Source organism: Arachis stenosperma, chromosome 4 (genome assembly GCF_014773155.1).
Source record: "Arachis stenosperma cultivar V10309 chromosome 4, arast.V10309.gnm1.PFL2, whole genome shotgun sequence".
Classification (NCBI taxonomy): domain Eukaryota; kingdom Viridiplantae; phylum Streptophyta; class Magnoliopsida; order Fabales; family Fabaceae; genus Arachis; species Arachis stenosperma.
The window spans coordinates 97,759,341-97,775,519 of NC_080380.1; positions in this window are offsets into that span (position 1 = coordinate 97,759,341).

Genomic DNA, 16,179 nt, shown 5'->3' on the forward strand with positions numbered 1-16,179 from the left:
GGGCCACCAAATCTCGGGCAAAGTATGACTATTATACATTGCTGAAAGGCCCAGGATGTCTACTTTCCAACGCCGTTGAGAGCGTGCCAATTGGGCTTCTGTAGCTCCAGAAAATCCACTTCGAGTGCAGGGAGGTCAGAATCCAACAGCATCTACAGTCCTTTTCAGCCTCTGAATCAGATTTTTGCTCAGGTCCCTCAATTTCAGCCAAAAAATACCTGAAATCACAGAGAAAAACACAAACTCATAGTAAAGTCCAGAAAAGTGAATTTTAACTAAAAACTAATAAAAATATAAAAAAACTAACTAAAACATACTAAAAACATACTAAAAACAATGACAAAAAGCGTATAAATTATCCGCTCATCACAACACCAAACTTAAATTGTTGCTTGTCCCCAAGCAACTGAAAATCAAATAAGATAAAAAGAAGAGAATATGCAATGAACTCCAAAAATATCTATGAAGATCAGTATTAATTAGATGAGCGGGGCTTTTAGCTTTTTGCCTCTGAATAGTTTTGGCATCTCACTCTATCCTTTGAAATTCAGAATGATTGGCTTCTATAGGAACTCAGAATCTAGATAGTGTTATTGATTCTCCTAGTTAAGTATGATGATTCTTGAACACAGCTACTTTATGAGTCTTCGGATCTCATGTCGGATCTCCGGATATTCACTCTTTTTGAGTTTGAAAGGGACCTCGGGGATCACCTTCTTCAAGGCCACAACTTCATAGAAGTGGTCTTGATGCACCCTTGAGATGAATCTCTCCATCTCCCATGACTCGGAGGTGGAAGCTTTTGCCTTCCCTTTCCTCTTTCTAGAGGTTTCTCCGGCCTTGGATGCCATAAATGGTTATGGAAAAACAAAAAGTAATGCTTTTACCACACCAAACTTAGAAGGTTTGCTCGTCTTCGAGCAAAAGAAGAAAGAAAGAGAGTAGAAGAAGAAGAATAGAGGAGATAGAGATGGCTTTGTGGTTCGGCCAAAGGGGGAGAAGTAGTGTTTAGGTTGTGTGAAAATGAAGGAGTGAAGATGGGTTTATATACGGGTGGAGAGAGGGGTAGGGTTCGGCTATGGGAGGGTGGGTTTGGGAGGGAAAATGGTTTGAATTTGAATGGTGAAGTAGGTGGGGTTTTATGAAGGATGGATGTGAGTGGTGAAGAGAAAGATGGGATTTGATAGGTGAAGGGTTTTTGAGGAAGAGTGGTTGAGGTGATTGGTGAATGGGTGAAGAAGAGAGAGGGTGGTGGGGTAGGTGGGGATCCTGTGGGGTCCACAGATCCTGAGGTGTCAAGGAAAAGTCATCCCTGCACCAAGTGGCGAGCAAAATTGCTTTCTCTGCCAATTCTGGCATTAAACGCCGGGCTGGTGCCCATTTCTGGCATTTAACGCCAGCTTCTTGCCCTTTCCTGGCGTTTAACGCTAGTCTGGTGCCCCTTTCTGGCGTTAAACGCCCAGAATGGTGCCAGACTGGGCGTTAAACGCCCATTTGCTACCCTTACTGGCGTTTAAACGCCAGCAAGGTCTTCCTCTAGGGTGTGCTGTTTTCCTTTCTGTTTTTCATTCTGTTTTTGCTTTTTTAATTGATTTTGTGACTTCTCATGATCATCAACCTACAGAAAACATAAAATAACAAAGGAAAATAGATAATTATAACATTGGGTTGCCTCCCAACAAGCGCTTCTTTAATGTCAGTAGCTTGACAGAGGGCTCTCACGGAGCCTCACAAATACTCAGAGCAATGTTGGAACCTCCCAACACCAAACTTAGAGTTTGAATGTGGGGGTTCAACACCAAACTTAAAATTTGGTTGTGGCCTCCCAACACCAAACTTAGAGTTTGACTGTGGGGGCTCTATTTGGCTCTGTTTTGAGAGAAGCTCTTCCCGCTTCCTCTCCATGGTGATAGAGGGATATCCTTGAGCCTTAAACACAAAGGATTCTTCATTCAATTGAATGATCAATTCTCCTCTGTCCACATCAATCACAACCTTTGCTGTGGCTAGGAAGGGTCTGCCAAGGATGATGGATTCATCCATGCACTTCCCAGTCTCTAGGACTATGAAATCAGCAGGGATGTAATGGTCTTCAATCTTTACCAGAACATCCTCTACAAGTCCATAATCTTGTTTTCTTGAATTGTCTGCTATCTCTAGTGAGATTCTTGCAGCTTGCACCTCAAAGATCCCTAGCTTCTCCATTACAGAGAGAGGCATGAGGTTTATGCTTGACCCTAGGTCACACAGAGCCTTCTTGAAGGTCATGGTGCCTATGGTACAAGGTATTGAGAACTTTCCAGGATCATGTCTCTTTTGAGGTAATTCCTGCCTAGACAAGTCATCCAGTTCTTTGGTGAGTAAAGGAGGTTCGTTCTCCCAAGTCTCATTACCAAATAACTTGTCATTTAGCTTCATGATTGCTCCAAGGTATTTAGCAACTTGCTCTTCAGTGACATACTCATTCTCTTCAGAGGAAGAATACTCATCAGAGCTCATGAATGGCAGAAGTTAATTCATTGGAATCTCTATGGTCTCAGTGTGAGCCTCAGATTCCCATGGTTCCTCATTAGGGAACTCATTGGAGGCCAGTGGACGTCCATTGAGGTCTTCCTCAGTGGCGTTCACTGCCTCTCCCTCCTCTCCAAATTCGGCCATGTTGATGGCCTTGCACTCTCCTTTTGGATTTTTTTCTGTATTGCTTGGAAGAGTACTAGGAGGGAGTTCAGTAATTTTCTTGCTCAGCTGTCCCACTTGTGCCTCCAAGTTTCTAATGGAGGACCTTGTTTCAGTCATGAAACTTTGAGTGGTTTTGATTAGATCAGAGACCATGGTTGCTAAGTCAGAGTGGCTCTGCTTAGAATTCTCTGTCTGTTGCTGAGAAGATGATGGAAAAGGCTTGCCATTGCTAAACCTGTTTCTTCCACCATTATTGTTGTTGAAACCTTGTTGAGGTCTCTGTTGATCCTTCCATGAGAGATTTGGATGATTTCTCCATGAAGAATTATAGGTGTTTCCATAGGGTTCTCCCATGTAATTCACCTCTTCCATTGAAGGGTTCTCAGGATCATAAGCTTCTTCTTCAGATGAAGCGTCCTTAGTACTGCCTGGTGCAGGTTGCATTCCAGATAGACTTTGAGAAATCAAATTGACTTGCTAAGTCAATATTTTGTTCTGAGCCAATATGGCATTCAGAGTATCAATCTCAAGAATTCCTTTCTTCTGATTCGTCCCATTGTTCACAGGATTCCTTTCAGAAGTGTACATGAATTGGTTATTTGAAACCATTTCAATGAGTTCTTGAGCTTCTGTAGGCGTCTTCTTCAGATGAAGAGATCCTCCAGCAGAGCTATCCATTGACATCTTGGACAGTTCAGACAGACCATCATAGAAAATACCTATGATGCTCCATTCAGAAAGCATGTCAGAGGGACACTTTCTGATCAATTGTTTGTATCTTTCCCAAGCTTCATAGAGGGATTCACCTTCCTTCTGTCTGAAGGTTTGGACTTCCACTCTAAGCTTACTCAATTTTTGAGGTGGAAAGAACTTTGCCAAGAAGGCATTGACTAGCTTTTCCCAAGAGTTCAGGCTTTCTTTAGGTTGTGAGTCCAACCATATCCTAGCTCTGTCTCTTACAGCAAAAGGGAATAGCATAAGTCTGTAGACTTCAGGGTCAACCCTATTAGTCTTGACAGTGTCAAAGATTTGCAAAAATTCAGCTAAAAATTGATGAGGATCTTCCAATGGAAGTCCATAGAACTTGCAATTCTGTTGCATTAGAGAAACTAATTGAGGCTTAAGCTCAAAGTTGTTTGCTCCAATGGCAGAGATAGAGATGCTTCTCCCATAGAAGTCGGGAGTAGGTGCAGTAAAGTCATCCAGCACCTTCCTTGCATTGTTGGCATTGTTGTTGTTTTCGGCTGCCATGGGTTCTTCTTCTTTGAAGATTTCTGTTAGGTCCTCTACAGAGAGTTGTGCCTTAGCTTCTCTTAGCTTTCGCTTCAAGGTCCTTTCAGGTTCAGGATTAGGCTCAACAAGAATGCTTTTGTCTTTGCTCCTGCTCATATGAAAGAGAAGAGAAAAAGAAAATATGGAATCCTCTATGTCACAGTATAGAGATTCCTTGAGGTGTCAGAGGAAAAGAAAAATAGAAGGAAGAGGTAGAAAATTCGAACTTATCAATGAAAGATGGAGTTCGAATTGTGCATTGAGGAATGGTGTTAGTCCATAAATAGAAGGATGTGAGAAAAGGGGAAGAAATTTTCGAAAATTCAATAAGAAAATTTTAAAATCATTTTGAAAGTTACTAATTGATTTTCGAAAACTAAGAGTGGAAAAGAAATCAAGTGATTTTTGAAAAAGATTTTGAAATTAGAAATCAAAAAGATATGATTGAAAACTATTTTGAAAAAGATGTGATTAATAAGATATGATTGAAAAGTTATGGTTTAAAAAGATGTGATTGAGAAGATATGATTGAAAAACAATTTAAAAAGATTTGATTTTAAAAGTTAATGACTTGGCTAGCAAGAAAAGATATGATTCAAACATTAAACCTTTCTCAACAGAAAAGGCAACATACTTGAAATGTTGAATCAAATCATTAATTGATAGCAAGTATTTTTGAAAATGGAAAGAAATTGATTTTGAAAAAGATTTGATTGAAAAGATTTGATTTGAAAAAGATTTGATTTTGAAAAGATTTTGAAAACTTGAAAAAATTTGAATTAAAAACAAAATCTTCCCTCTTGTGCCATCCTGGCGTTAAATGCCCAGAATGGTGCACAATCTGGCGTTTAACGCCCAAAACACTACCCTTTTGGGGGTTAAACGCCCAGCCAGGCACCCTGGCTGGCGTTTAAACGCCAGTTTGCCTTCCTCACTGGGCGTTTTGAACGCCCAGCTTTTTCTGTATAATTCCCCTGCTGCATTTTCTAAATCTTCAATTCTCTGTGTTATTGACTTGAAAAGACACAAATTAAAAAATATTTTTGGATTTTTAATAATGAGGAATAATCAAAATGTAACTAAAATCAAATAACAATGCATGCAAGACACCAAACTTAACAGTTTGTATACTACTGACACTAACAAAATGAGAATGCATATGAGAAACAACAAAACACTCAAGTCAAGAGAATTTAAAGATCAGAGCAAGAAAATCATCAAGAACATCTTGAAGATCACTTAAGACACATAAATGAATGCGAGAAGAACAGAAACATGCAATTGACACCAAACTTAACATGAGACACTAGACTCAACATACAATATTTTTGGTTTTTATGATTTTGTAATTTTTTTTGGATTTTTCGAAAATTAAGTGGAAAAGAAAATAAAGATATCAAAATTCTTAATGAGAATTCCAGGAATCATGCAATGTTAGTCTAAAGATTTAGTCTAAAGGAATTAGACATTGCTAGCCAAGCTTCAGCAGGACATTGCATTCAAGAGCTAAATTGATGAGAATCAATCAGCTTTGGTGATGATAAGAACATCACCTTGAAACACTAGCATTCATTCTTAAGAACTCTGAAGAAAAATACCTAATCTAAGCAACAAGATGAACCGTCAGTTGTCCATACTCGAAACAATCCCCGGCAACGGCGCCAAAAACTTGGTGCACGAAATTGTGATCATCAATGGCGCCATCAACATGGTACGCTCAATTGCAATCTCAACTCTTTATCACAACTTCGCACAACTAACCAGCAAGTGCACTGGGTCGTCCAAGTAATAAACCTTACGCGAGTAAGGGTCGATCCCACGGAGATTGTTGGTATGAAGCAAGCTATGGTCACCTTGTAAATCTCAGTCAGGCAGATTCAAATGGTTATGAATGATATATGAATAAAGCATAAAGATAGAGATACTTATGTAATTCATTGGTGAGAATTTTAGATAAGCGAATGGAGATGCTTTATCCCTTCCGTCTCTCTGCTTTCCTACTGTCTTCATCCAATCCTTCTTACTCCTTTCCATGGCAAGCTGTATGTTGGGCATCACTGTTGTCAGTGGCTACAGTCCCGTCTTCTCAATGAAAATGTTCAACGCACCCTGTCACGGCACGGCTAATCATCTGTCGGTTCTCAATCAGGTTGGAATAGAATCCATTGATTATTTTGCGTCTGTCACTAACGCCCAGCCTTCAGGAGTTTGAAGCTCGTCACAGTCATTCAATCATTGAATCCTACTCAGAATACCACAGACAAGGTTTAGACCTTCCGGATTCTCTTGAATGCCGCCATCAATTCTAGCTTATACCACGAAGATTCCGATTAAGGAATCCAAGAGATAAACATTCAAGCCTTGTTTGCTTGTAGAATGGGAGTGGTTGTCAGGCACGAGTTCATAAGTGAGAATGATGATGAGCATCACATAATCATCACATTCATCAAGTTCTTGAGTGCGAATGAATATCTTGGAATAAGAATAAACTGAATTGAATAGAAGAACAATAGTAATTGCATTAATACTCGAGGTACAGCAGAGCTCCACACCTTAATCTATGGTGTGTAGAAACTCCACCGTTGAAAATACATAAGAACAAGGTCTAGGCATGGCTGTGAGGCCAGCCCCCAAAATGTGATCAAAAGATCTAAAGATCTAAAGATGATCAAAGATCCAAAGATGATCAAAAGATGAAAATACAATAGCAAAAGGTCCTATTTGTAGAGAACTAGTAGCCTAGAGTTTACAGAAATGAGTAAATGACATAAAAATCCACTTCCGGGCCCACTTGGTGTGTGCTTGGGCTGAGCATTGAAGCTTTCATGTGTAGAGACTTTTCTTGGAGTTAAACGCCAGCTTTTGTGCCAGTTTGGGCGTTTAACTCCCATTCTTGTGCCAGTTCCGGCGTTTAACGCCGGGCATTCTTGAGGTGATTTGGAACGCCGGTTTGGGCCATCAAATCTCGGGCAAAGTATGGACTATTATATATTTCTGGAAAGCCCAGGATGTCTACTTTCCAATGCCGTTGAGAGCGCGTCAATTGGGCTTCTGTAGCTCCAGAAAATCTACTTCGAGTGCAGGGAGGTCAGAATCCAACAGCATCTGCAGTCCTTTTTAGCCTCTGAATCAGATTTTTGCTCAGGTCCCTCAATTTCAGCCAGAAAATACCTGAAATCACAGAAAAACACACAAACTCATAGTAAAGTCCAGAAAAGTGAATTTTAACTAAAAACTAATAAAAATATAATAAAAACTAACTAAAACAAACTAAAAACATACTAAAAACAATGCCAAAAAGCGTATAAATTATCCGCTCATCACAACACCAAACTTAAATTGTTGCTTGTCCCCAAGCAACTGAAAATCAAATAAGATAAAAAGAAGAGAATATGCAATGAATTCCCAAAATATCTATGAAGATCAGTATTAATTAGATGAGCGGGGCTTTTAGCTTTTTGCCTCTGAATAGTTTTGGCATCTCACTCTATCCTTTGAAATTCAGAATGATTGGCTTCTATAGGAACTCAGAATCCAGATAGTGTTATTGATTCTCCTAGTTAAGTATGATGATTCTTGAACACAGCTACTTTATGAGTCTTGGCCGTGGCCCAAAGCACTTTGTCTTCCAGTATTACCACCGGATACATACATGCCACAGACACATAATTGGGTGAACCTTTTCAGATTGTGACTCAGCTTTGCTAGAGTCCCCAATTAGAGGTGTCCAATGTTCTTAAGCACACTCTTTTTGCCTTGGATCACAACTTTATTTTTATTTTTTTTCTCTTTTTTTTTTCGTTTTTCCTTCCCTCTTTTTTTTTCTTTTCTTTTTTTTTTGTATTCACTGCTTTTTCTTGCTTCAAGAATCATTTTTATGATTTTTCAGATCCTCAGTAACATGTCTCCTTTTTCATCATTCTTTCAAGAGCCAACATTCATGAACAACAAATTCAAAAGACTTATGCACTGTTCAAGCATACATTCAGAAACCAAAAGTATTGCCACCACATCAAAATAATTAATCTGTTATAAAATTTAAAATTCATGCAATTCTTCTCTTTTTCAATTAAGAACATTTTTCATTTAAGAAAGGTGATGGATTCATAGGACATTAATAACTTTAAGGCATAGACACTAAGACACTAATGATCATAAGACATAAACATAGATAAACATAAGCATTATTTTTCGAAAAACAGAAAAATAAAGAACAAGGAGATTAAAGAACGGGTCCACCTTAGTGATGGCGACTTGTTCTTCCTCTTGAAGATCTTATGGAGTGCTTGAGCTCCTCAATGTCTCTTCCTTGCCTTTGTTGCTCCTCTCTCATGATTCTTTGATCTTCTCTAATTTCATGGAGGAGGATGGAATGTTCTTGGTGCTCCATCCTTAGTTGTCCCATGTTGGAACTCAATTCTCCTAGGGAGGTGTTGATTTTCTCCCAATAGTTTTGTGGAGAAAAGTGCATCCCTTGAGGTATCTCAGGGATTTCATGATGAGTGGGATCTCTTGTTTGCTCCATCCTTTTCTTAGTGATGGGCTTGTCCTCATCAATGAGGGTGTCTCCCTCTATGTCAATTCCAACTGAATAACAGAGGTGACAAATGAGATGAGGAAAGGCTAACCTTGCCAAGGTAGAGGACTTGTCCGCCACCTTATAAAGTTCTTGGGCTATAACCTCATGAACTTCTACTTCCTCTCCAATCATGATGCTATGAATCATGATGGCCCGGTCTATAGTAACTTCAGACCGGTTGCTAGTGGGAATGATTGAGCATTGGATAAACTCCAACCATCCCCTAGCCACGGGCTTGAGGTCATGCCTTCTCAGTTGAACCGACTTCCCTCTTGAATCTCTCTTCCATTGAGCGCCCTCTTCACAAATGCCTATGAGGACTTGGTCCAACCTTTGATCAAAGTTGGCCCTTCTAGTGTAAGGGTGTTCATCTCCTTGCATCATGGGCAAGTTGAATGCCAACCTTATATTTTTCGGACTAAAATCAAAGCATTTCCCCCGACCCATTGTAAGCCAATTCTTTGGGTTCGGGTTCACACTTTGATCATGGCTCTTGGTGTTCCATGCATTGGCATAGAACTCTTGAACCATTAAGATTTCGACTTGTTAAATGGGGTTGGTAAGGACTTCCCAACCTCTTCTTCGGATCTCATGTCGGATCTCCGGATATTCACTCTTTTTGAGTTTGAAAGGGACCTCGGGGATCACCTTCTTCAAGGCCACAACTTCATAGAAGTGATCTTGATGCACCCTTGAGATGAATCTCTCCATCTCCCATGACTCGGAGGTGGAAGCTTTTGCCTTCCCTTTCCTCTTTCTAGAGGTTTCTCCGGCCTTGGATGCCATAAATGGTTATGGAAAACAAAAAGTAATGCTTTTACCACACCAAACTTAGAAGGTTTGCTCATCCTCGAGCAAAAGAAGAAAGAAGAGAGTAGAAGAAGAAGAAATAGAGAAGAATGAGATGGCTTTGTGGTTCGGCCAAAGGGGGAGAAGTAGTGTTTAGGTTGTATGAAAATGAAGGGGTGAAGATGGGTTTATATAGGGTTTGAGAGAGGGGTATGGTTCGGTCATGTAAGGGTGGGTTTGGAAGGGAAAGTGGTTTGAATTTGAATGGTGAGGTAGGTGGAGTTTTATGATGGATGGATGTGAGTGGTGAAGAGAATAGTGGGATTTGATAGGTGAGGGGTTTTTGGGAAAGAGTGGTTGAGGTGATTGGTGAATGGGTGAAGAAGAAGAGAGAGGGTGGTGGGGTAGGTGGGGATCCTGTGGGGTCCACAGATCCTGAGGTGTCAAGGAAAATTCATCCCTGCACCAAGTGGCGAGCAAAAATGCTCTTTATGCCAATTCTGGTGTTAAACGCCGGGCTGGTGCCCATTTCTGGCGTTTAACGCTAGCTTCTTGCCCTTTCCTGGCGTTTAACGCCAGTCTGGTGCCCCTTTCTAGCGTTAAACGCCCAGAATGGTGCCAGACTGGGCGTTAAACGCCCATTTGCTGCCCTTACTGGCGTTTAAACGCCAGCAGGTTCTTCCTCCAGGGTGTGCTGTTTTTCTTTCTGTTTTTCATTCTGTTTTTGCTTTTTCAATTGATTTTGTGACTTTCCATGATCATCAACCTACAGAAAACATAAAATAACAAAGGGAAATAGATAAATATAACATTGGGTTGCCTCCCAACAACCGCTTCTTTAATGTCAGTAGCTTGACAGTGGGCTCTCATGGAGCCTCACAGATACTCAGAGCAATGTTGAAACCTCCCAACACCAAACTTAGAGTTTGAATGTGGGGGTTCAACAGCAAACTTAGAATTTGGTTGTGGCCTCCCAACACCAAACTTAGAGTTTGACTGTGGGGGCTCTGTTTGACTCTGTTTTGAGAGAAGCTCTTCATGCTTCCTCTCCATGATGACAGAGGGATATCCTTGAGCCTTAAACACAAAGGATTCTTCATTCACTTGAATGATCAATTCTCCTCTGTCCACATCAATCACAGCCTTTGCTGTGGCTAGGAAGGGTCTGCCAAGGATGATGGATTCATCCATGCACTTCCCAGTCTCTAGGACTATGAAATCAGCAGGGATGTAATGGTCTTCAACCTTTACCAAAACATCCTCCACAAGTCCATAAGTTTGTTTTCTTGAATTGTCTGCCATCTCTAGTGAGATTCTTGCAGCTTGCACCTAAAAGATCCCTAGCTTCTCCATTACAGAGAGAGGCATGAGGTTTATACTTGACCCTAGGTCACACAGAGCCTTTTTAAAGGTCATGGTGCCTATGGTATAAGGTATTGAAAACTTTCCAGGGTCCTGTCCCTTTTGAGGTAATTTCTGCCTAGACAAGTCATCCAGTTCTTTGATGAGCAAAGGAGGTTCATTCTCCCAAGTCTCAATACCAAATAACATGTTATTTAGCTTCATGATTGCTCCAAGGTATTTGTTCATACCCTGACCGAGCTCCCCAAACTCGGTAAGTTCATAGAAGGTCCGACCTCGTCCAAAGGCCCACGCCTGAGGTCGGACCTCGGACAAATAAGCTAAGAAGGCCCATCAAAAGGAACGAAGCCCAAAAACCTAAAGGCCGAAAAGGCCTAGGAAAGGCGGTTCCACAAAGATAGGGATAAAACCCCCAAAAGATAAGATAAAGATAAGAATATCTTATCCAGGGAAGATCACGGCCAACTACTATAAATACACTGGAGCACCCAGGTATAACACACATTCTATATTCTACACATATCTGCTTGGACCCATGCTAACTTAAGCATCGGAGTGTCATTGCAGGTACAACCCCCAGCCGCTCAGCACACCAAGCTCGGGTCACGGAACCCCCACCTCGGGTCTTGCCAGACGACCGAGCTACACGTTTCAGGTAACCCTCGGAACATTGGCGCCGTTGCCGGGGAACCTGGAAGTCATCCTTTTACCATGGCGGACGACCCTCTCAACAATGACCACGCTGCATCAGAACAAGAGGAGGAAGTCGACACCGGCGAACGACCGGACAGCCCTCTATCACCACGCACTCCAGGAGGAAACAAACAGAATCGCCCCAAGACATCACTCCCAAACAAAGATCCACAAAATCCCGAAAGAGAAAAGAGCTCGGAAATTCTAGAAGCAGTCCGGGCACAACAAAACCAACTGAAACAACTCGAAGAGGACATAAAGAAGCAAAAAGAGACTGAACAAGATCTGAGAAGGGAGGCTCGCAAGCGCAGAGAATTAGAAGAAAAACTACAGAAAATAGAGGCCAACTTGAAAGATCGGACAGAACGCGACACCACCCCCGAAGGCAATCATGATCCCTTCACAAAAGAGATCATGAAGGAGAAGGTACCGCGAAACTTCAAACCACCCGATATGGATCTCTACGACGGCACCACCGATCCAAGTCACCACCTCAGCAACTTCAGAAGCAGAATGTACCTAGTCGACGCCTCCGACGCGATTCGATGCAAAGCCTTCCCCACCACTCTCACCAAGTCAGCTATGAAGTGGTTCGACAAACTGCCACCAAGATCAATCACTAGCTTCGAAGACCTAACCAAAAAATTCCTAACAAGGTTCTCCATTCAAAAGGACAAGGCAAAACATGCCCCCAGTCTACTCGGGATCAAACAAGGTAACCAAGAAACTCTCCGAGAATACATGGAGCGATTCAACAAAGCCTGCCTGGACATACAACACTTGCCCACTGAAGCGGCCATCATGGGACTAGCAAACGGCCTAAAAGAAGGACCGTTTATCCAATCCCTATCAAAACGATACCCGACCTCCCTATACGAGGTGCAGGAGCAGGGCAGAAAAATATATCAACATGGAGGAAACCTCCCAGCTAAGAGACTCTTCTAGGAAGGAATCAACCTACCCACTCCGAGATCGAGATCGGGAACAGAAGAAGAAAGAAGAACCCAGCTCGGACAAGCCACGGAAGTACCACAACTACACCCCCCTCCGAGTCTCCCTGGTAGACGTCTACAGAGAAGTATGCCACACCGAAAAAATTCCACCGCCCCGACCTCTAAAACACAAGAGAGCGGGGAGAGATCGGTCCGAATACTGCGAATATCACAAGCTCTACGGTCATTCTACCAACGACTGCCACGACCTAAAGAATGTCATAGAAAAGCTAGCCAGAGAAGGAAAGCTCGACAGATACATAGCAGAGAAAGGAGAAGAGACCAGGAAGAGAAGACGAGGAGACAATGAAGGTCGGGCCGAACAAATCCCGCGAACCCCTGAAAGACACGTTCACATGATAAATGGAGGTTTTGCAGGCGGAGGAACATCCAGATCCTCGCGAAAAAGACACCTCAAAGAAGTCTATCATGTCCGAGAAGACAGTCCCCTGCCCGAGTTACCCACTATCTCATTTACCCGAGAAGATGCTCAAGGAATAATACCCGGACACGACGATCCGATGGTGATCACCGTTATTCTAGCAAACGCCAACTTACATCGAATCCTGATTGACCAGGGAAGCTCGGCAGATATCCTGTTCAAAGCGGCCTTCGACAAGCTCGGACTCGAAGAAAAAGAGCTAAAAGCCTATCCCACCGACCTATTTGGGCTAGGGACACCCCAATCCATCCCTTAGGATACATCTCGCTACACACTACCTTTGGAAGAGGCGAGCAATCTAAAACATTAAGCATCGACTACATCGTGGTCGACGTCACTTCAGCATACAATGCCCTCATTGGGCGACCAACCCTAAACAGACTGGCAGCTATAGTCTCGACCCCACACCTCTGTATGAAGTTCCCTACCACAAAGGGAATCGCTACCCTAAAAGGCGACCAAAAGCTAGCACGCCGATGCTACAACGAAAGCTTAAGCCTAAAAGGGAAAGAGGTCAACACAGTAGAACTCGGACGAGTTCAAGCCCGAGAAGACCTTCGGCCACAACCAGAGGGAGAGACCGAAAAAGTCCAGATTGGGAACACACCTGAAAAAATAACAAACGTAGGGGCAAACCTCGAAGCGGGCCTAAAAGAGGAACTCATAACCCTCTTAAGAGAGAATTCCGACCTCTTCGCCGGGAAAGCCTCCGACATGCCAGGCATAAGTCCCGATCTGATGTGCCACAAGCTATCAGTGTACCCGGGATCCCGACCTGTCCAACAAAGACGCAGGAAGCTCGGGCCCGAACGCATGCAAGCAATTGAAGAACAAGTACAAGCACTACTAGATGCAGGGTTCATTAGGGAAGTAAAGTACCCCCTATGGCTCGCAAACGTGGTCCTGGTAAAAAAGCCCAATGGAAAATGGAGGATGTGCGTAGACTACACGGATCTCAACAAAGCCTGCCCTAAAGATCCATATCCGCTACCAAACATCGACGCCTTAGTAGACGCAGCCTCAGGCTATAGATATCTCTCCTTCATGGACGCATACTCGGGATACAACCAAATCCCGATGTATGGACCTGACCAAGAAAAGACCTCGTTCATAACCCCAAGGGCAAACTACTGCTACGTAGTAATGCCCTTCGGGCTGAAGAACGCAGGGGCAACCTACCAGAGGCTAATGAACAAAGTGTTCTCAGAGCACATCGGACTACAACTGGAGGTGTACGTCGACGACATGCTGGTAAAACACAAGAAGACAGAAACTTGCTGACCGACCTCACCAGTGTCTTCGGCACCCTCAGAAAACACAACATGAGACTTAACCCGACGAAGTGCACCTTCGCCGCAGAAGCCGGAAAGTTCTTAGGCTTCATGCTGACTCAAAGGGGCATCGAAGCAAACCCGGACAAATGCCAAGCAATACTCAATATGAAGAGCCCGACGTGTGTCAAAGAAGTACAACAACTGAATGGAAGACTGGCCGCCCTATCAAGATTCTTGGCAGGATCAGCAATAAAATCACTACCTCTCTACTCACTCCTAAAGAAAGGGAAACCCTTCTCGTGGACCCCGGAGTGCGAAAAAGCCTTTCAAGAATTCAAGGAATTCCTCGGGCAGCCACCAGTCCTAACCCGACCTTTAAAAGGGGAAGAGCTCGTACTATACCTCTCGGTCGGACATCGGGCAATCGCTTCAGCGTTAATACGAGAAAATGACCAAGGACAACACCCCATATACTTTGTAAGCAAGGCACTGCAAGGGGCCGAATTAAACTATCAGAAAATAGAAAAATTCGCCTACGCCTTAGTGTTCACAGCTCGGAGGCTCCGTCCCTACTTTCAAGCCCACACCATCAAAGTCCGGACAAACCAACCCATGAGACACATCCTACAAAAAACAGACCTGGCAGGACGAATCCTACAATGGGCGGTGGAACTGTTCGAGTTCGACCTCCGCTATGAAGCCCGGACTGCCATAAAATCTCAGTATCTAGCCGACTTCATCGCAGAATACACTGAGACCCCCGGAACCCCGCTCTCGTGGAACCTGTATGTCGATGGGTCCTCAAACAAAACAGGAAGCGGAGCCGGCGTTATACTCGAAAGCGACCAAGGAACGCGGATAGAACTATCCCTAAAATTCGAGTTCCAGGCTTCGAACAACCAAGCCGAATACGAGGCCCTACTAGCAGGTCTAAAGCTAGCCGAAGAGGTCGGAGCCCAGAATATCACGATCTTCAGCGACTCCCAGGTCATCACATCACAAGTAAAGGGAAGTTACCAGGCCAAAGACCCTACTATGAAAAAATACCTAGACCAAACACAGGCACAATTGCGCCACTTTTCAGAAATACAAATCCAGCACATACCTCGGGAACAAATCGCCCGGGCAGACGCCCTCTCAAAGCTCGCGAGCACCAAACCCGGAGGCAACAATAGAAGTCTCCTCCAGGAGACCTTACAATCTCCCTCTGTGATAAGAGAGGAAGAAGCACTGCATATATCCAACCAACAGCAAGGATGGATGACCCCCATACTCAATTACCTGAAGTCGGAAACTCTTCTCACCGAAAGAAAGGAAGCTAAAAGACTCACGAAAGACGCCCAGAACTATACACTAATACACGACATATTATACAGAAGAGGATTCTCAAACCCCCTCCTTAGGTGCGTCCCGACCTCAGAAACAAAGAGCGTCCTTGAAGAAGTCCACGGAGGCATGTGTGGAAACCATCTCGGAGCTCGGGCATTATCCAAGAAAATAGTCCGAGCCGGGTTCTACTGGCCGACCTTGCAAAGAGACGCAACGGAATTTGTGAAAATATGCCCTCCCTGCCAAAAACACGCCAATTTTCACAAGGCACCACCCGAAGACCTTATCAGCATCACCGCACCATGGCCCTTCGCAAAATGGGGACTCGACCTACTCGGCCCATTCCCACAAGGACCGGGGCAAGTCCGATACCTCATAGTAGGGGTCGACTACTTCACAAAGTGGATCGAAGCTGAACCCTTAGCCACCATTACGGCTCAGAAAAGCCGCAAATTCCTATACAAAAACATTGTCACAAGATTCGGAGTCCCCTACTCCATCACAACAGACAACGGGACACAGTTCACGGACACAAGTTTCCAGAACTTAGTGGCCGAACTAAAAATCAAACAGCAATTCACATCAGTCGAGCACCCACAAGCCAATGGACAAGCAGAGGCTGCAAATAAAGTCATCTTGGCCGGGTTAAAGCGAAGACTCCAAGAGGCCAAAGGGGCATGGGCCGAGGAGCTCCCCCAGGTGCTATGGGCATATCGGACAACCCCACACTCTACAACGGGAGAATCACCATTCCGACTAGCTTACGGG